The following is a 5,565-nucleotide window of genomic DNA, read 5'->3' on the forward strand; positions in this document are numbered from 1 at the left end:
CCCAAAGCGGGTGGTGGGCATTGAAGTCCCCAACCAGCAAATAGGGGGGTGGAAGCTGACCAAGAAGATGAAGGAGATCAGCTCGTGCCATTGGTGTGGACAATGGAATGTATACAGTACAAAGAGAGAACGTGTATCCAGAAAGGAAAAGACGGACGGCGACAGCTTGGAAGGAAGTGTTTAAATGGATTGGGTGATAATGGAGAGTTTCATGGAGAAGAATCATGAGTCCTCCATGTGCTGGAGTGCCTTCAACAGAGGGGAGATCATATCGGACGACTGAAAATGAGGGAGAACAAAGCGGTCATGGGGACGCAGCTTTGTTTCCTGAAGACAGAAGATGACCGGCGAGTAGGATCGTAAGAGGATCGACAATTCATCCCGATTGGCTCGAATGCCGCGGATATTCCAGTGGATAATGGACATAGGGTGAACAGAAAATGGAGGAATGTGACCAAGGTTGCTGTCAACTCAACGACTGCTCAGAGGTTGCGACCGACAGCATGGAATGGCATTCAGCCGAAGGCAGAAGATCCTGATCCATAGGTTGTTCAGGAGCAGCTCCTGCCACCAGCGATCGGCCGGTTGATCGGCCGCCAGCACTGCGCCTCGGCGACACAGAAGATGGCCGAGGGCGATTTCCACCAGGTGGTGCTGTAGATGGGACACACCTTGGCGGAGAAGGAGATGAACTGGGTTTCTTTATAGCCTTCTTGGAATTATGATGTTTAGATGAAGGAGGAACCGATGGTTGTGAAGTTGGGGTACGTAAAAAATCTTCACGAGTATGCTCTTTTTTCGAAGTCTTGGTGTCTGACTTTTGGGCTCGAGATTTAGCAGAACCCGATGAAGGGTGAGCCATAGAGTGGGCAGATGAAAGTGGTGAGGTTGAACGGGCGATCTTTGCGCTGGCCGATCTGACGACTGTGGCACTAAAGGTGAGGTCGCAAGTCTGCGTGGCAGCCTCCTTTGTTGGCCGAGGAGAAGCAAGGACAGTGCTGTATTTTCCTGTCTGAGGCACGGTGGGCTGTCGACTGGCGAATAATTTTCGAGCAGCAAAGGTCGACACCTTTTCCTTCACTCTGATTTCCTGGATGAGCTTTTCGTCCTTAAAAATGGGGCAATCTCGAGAGGAAGCAGCGTGGTCACCCTGATCGGCATCCTTGCCACACGTAACACATTTGGCTGGATTGGAACAGGACTGGCTGGTGTGATTGAACCGCTGACACCGATAGCAACGCGTAGGGTTTGGGACATAAGGGCGAATGGAAATTATCTCATAGCCTGCTTTGATTTTGGATGGGAGTTGAACTTTGTCAAATGTCAAGAAGACAGTGCGGGTTGGAATGATGTTTGTGTCAACCCTTTTTATAACTCTATGAACAGCCGTTACGCCTTGGTCAGACAGGTAGTGATGAATTTCTTCGTCAGACAATCCATCAAGGGAGCGTGTATAAATGACTCCACGTGAGGAATTTAAAGTGCGGTGCGCTTCAACCCGGACAGGGAAGGTGTGGAGCAGTGAAGTACGCAGCAATTTTTGTGCCTGGAGGGCACTGACTGTTTCTAACAACAAGGTGCCATTCCGTAATCTGGAACAAGACTTTACAGGACCTGCAATTGCGTCGACATCTTTCTGAATAACGAAAGGGTTGACCGTGGAGAAGTCGTGACCTTCGTCAGACCGAGAAACAACAAGGAACTGTGGCAACGATGGAAGAACCGTCTGTGGCTGAGACTCAGTATACTTACGCTTGTGGAAGCTGAGGAAACCATTGCGGAATAATCCCCATGATTATCGGCGTCTCCGATGGCGCGCTCCTCCCTTGTGGGGGCCCTCTCTGAGGGCACTCCCGCCTTAGGTGATTGTTCACACCTCAGGTCACACCTCCCGACAAACGGACGGAGGGACCAATCGGCACTTTCGGAAGGTATCAGCTCGGGTAATCACCCCTCCCTGGGCCTGGCCGTTACCAGGGGGTACGTACGTGTCCTACCTGTCTACCCGGGGCGGGGAATTACGCGTTACCCCATCACCGGCTACGCACAAAAATGCGTGGGTCGGCCTTCAGACACGCACAGGGAGGAAGAAAGAGAAAGGAAAGGAAAGGAAAGAAGAGAGGTCTCAAACGCCGCAGTGGAGAAAAGGGTAAAGAGAAGAGGTAAGGAAAAGAGAAGGACAAAGGAAGGAAGAAGACATACAAGCAAAGAAGGCGAAGAATGCGTTACATGTTCGAGCGTCCGTCTCCGGACGTAGGCACAAACCATACTCCCAGATGGGGAGAAAGGGAAGGAAAGAGCCAGAGGTGAGGGGAGGAGGGGCGTAGATGGGGGATGGGGAAGGATGCGGATAGGGAAGGTATGCAGCCCGGAAAGGAAGGAAGGCCACATTAGCTCGGGGTCCCGTGCTCGCTACGCACGTATCCACAAAAGAGTTGTGGACCCCCTGGGGGGACTCTTCACTTCTGAGCAACCACTACAACCTACATTCATCTGAATCCGCTTACTATATTCATCCCTTGGCCTCCCTCTACAATTGTTACACCCCACACCCAACACTTCCGTCCAGTACCAAATTGATTCTTTGCTTTCGCAGAAAGTGTCCTACCAATAAATCCCTTCTTTTAGTCAAGTTGTGCCACAAATTTCTTTTTTTCCCTAATCATATTCAGTACCACCCCATTAGTTACACAATTTACCCTCCTTATCTTCAGCATTTTTCTGTAGCGCCATATTTCAAAAGCTTATTGTCCATGTTTCCCTTCTGTAGAAGGCTACACTCCAGTTAAATACCTACAGAACGACTTCCTAAAACTTAAATTTATATTCAACATTAACAACTTCCTCTTCCTGAGAAATTTTTTCCTTGCTATAGACACATTTTTTTTTCAATACCCTCCCTACATCTATCATCATCAGTTATTTTGCTTCCCAAATAAGAAACCTCATCTAATGTTTTGTGTGTCTCATTTCCTAATCTAATTCCTGCAGTATCACCAAATTTACATAAATTGTGCTCCATTATCCTTGTCCTGCTTTCACTGATGTATGTTTATATCCACCTTTCAAGAGACTGTCCATCCCATTAACTGTTCTTTCAGGTCTTCACTGTCTGACAGAATTATAATGTCATTAGCAAACCTCAAAGTTTTTTTTCTTCCCCCTGAGTGTTAATTCCTTCTCCAAATTTTTCTTTGGTTTCCTTTACTGCCTGCTCAGAGCAGAGATTGAACAACAATGGGGATAGGCTACAACCCTGTCTCAATTCCTTTGCAACTACTGCTTCAATTCCATGCCCTTCAACTTTTGTAACTGCGTCCTGGTTTCCATACAAGTTGTTTATAGCCATCACTCCCTGTTTTTTACTCCTGCTACCTCAGAATTCCAAAGTGGGTATTCTAGTCAATGTGGTTAAAAACTTTCTGGAAGTCTGTAAGTGCTATAAACGTGCTATACATTTGTCCTCTAGCCATTCCTGCCAATCTCATTTTTTAGATGTCTGTAATTCCTTTAGCCTGAATCATATGTTGCATTTTTGTTTTTCCTCCTTTTGTCAATTAAAGTCAATATCTTCTGCGTTATCCACCCATTTCTACTACACCTACTACCTTCACTATTTCATCTTGCAAAGCTATCTATTCTTTTCTAATGTATTCCTTTCTACAGTTTTAGTTAACATTGTCTAATGCTCCCTCTGAAATGCTCAACAACCTCTGGTTCCTTTAACTGACCCAGGTCCTATCTCCTTTATTTCCTACCTAATTGCAATTTCTTCAGCTTTAGTCTGTAGTTCATAACCAATAAATTATGATCAGATTTCACATCTGCTTCCGAAAATATTTAAAAGTTTAAAACTTGGCTCCAAAATCTCTGTCTTAGCACTATATAATTAATGAGGAACATTTCAGTGTCTCCAAGTCTCTTCCTTCTTTTGTGATTCTTACACCAAGTGTCAACAATAATTAAACTGTGCTCTGTGCAAAATTCTACCAGTTTAGTTCCTCTCATTTCCTTCGCCCAGTTCATATCATCCTGTTATTTTTCCTTCTCTCCAATTACAGTCCCCCAACCACAATTAAATTTATCTCTCTTTTAACTATCTGAATAATTTCTTCTATCTCATACTACATTCCTTCACTCTTTTCATCATGTATGGAGCTAGCTGGAATATAAACTTTTACTACTGTGGTGGGTGTTGGCCTTGCGTCTAACGTGGCTATGACAATTCATTAACCATGATGTTCATAGTAGGTATTTTCTTATTCATTATTACAAGTACTCCTGCATTACCCCAATATGATTTTGTATTTATAATCCTGTACTCACCTGAGCAAAAGTCCTATTCAATTTGTATCCAAACATCACTAATTCCCACTATATTTAACTTCAACCAATTTACACATCAGCTATCTTCATTTGTAAACTTGTTCCACATGACATTAACTGAAAACCAAGTTTCATATGTCAATATGTGGTGTGTTCAAGAAATTATTATGTATCTATTAATGTGTATACACTAGTGTGTGTCTTTTTAATGAATGTTTGGTGTGCCATTTTACTATGTGACCTTCAGGCATTGCTCTGGCTGGAAGACTGGCTGGCTGCCTAGCACCCATATATTTCATTGTGCCCAGCTCATTCAGGACAAAAATGAAGGGTAACACTTTCTGCTCTTATTTATCAGAAATATCTTGGTGGTATGTTGTGTCCTATACAAAGAGGTAAGAAACAGTTCCAAATTGCAGTATGGCTGCTCACATGTTGTCATTGAACTTTGAACTGTTTCTCTGCTGTGGGCTGTGGTTTTGTCTGAATGAATGCTGTGGGTTTTTTTTTTTAATGTAGGTATGTACATTCCACCATTGGAAAAACAGACTTCGTATAATTTGAAGGAGATAGTGAACCATAACAACTGAATGATTTTGGTAAACATTACATCACTAGTACGTCTACTTCAGTGCATTTAAACATCAGAAAGTTTAGGAGAGTTCAAAAGCTTAGGAGGGCATTCCTACTTTTTATTTTTGTGTCTAGCACTAAATATTTCACCCTAGAAACAACTAGCGGTGGTGGTGGTGGTTCGTCTTGCTCATTTAACATTCCATTTAGGAATATTTATTACAGTTAATTTTGCATGAGTGACAAGTATTGGTTAATTTTATTAAGTAAAGATGCAATGTTTAGTTTATAACTCTCATCTATGCTCTAAAGCAGTAGTATGAAAAACCAACATGCAATTTACAACATGAGAAGTGTCCATGGACAGCTACACAGAAGCACTATTATATTTGCCAATAAATGAATGACTTTCAATGACAAATATGTATGTACTGAACATTCATAATCTGCCTGTTAGCAGAAATTTTGCTTTTCCAGTCATTTTTATCATCTCAACAAATGCTGAAAGTTTATTAAAAAGTCTTTGTTGATAAAACAAATCCCATGTCTATATAAAACATCAGTAATACAGGAGAGAAGGGAGAAGAGTGGGATGTACTGATTAACAAAGGCAGGGGTCTTCCACAGCGGCAACAGGAAGTGATAAGATACCAACCCCCACCCACA

At 43.1% G+C, this 5,565-nt stretch overlaps 1 protein-coding gene across 1 annotated transcript in view; it reads right to left on the bottom strand.

The window, feature by feature from the left end:
* Nucleotides 1–5,565, bottom strand: part of LOC126185216 (congested-like trachea protein) — a 161,714-nt gene that overhangs the window by 8,567 nt on the left and 147,582 nt on the right. The window lies entirely within an intron of this gene.

The sequence above is a fragment of the Schistocerca cancellata genome, chromosome 4 (assembly GCF_023864275.1).
Source record: "Schistocerca cancellata isolate TAMUIC-IGC-003103 chromosome 4, iqSchCanc2.1, whole genome shotgun sequence".
In the NCBI taxonomy this organism is placed as follows: Eukaryota; Metazoa; Arthropoda; class Insecta; order Orthoptera; family Acrididae; genus Schistocerca; species Schistocerca cancellata.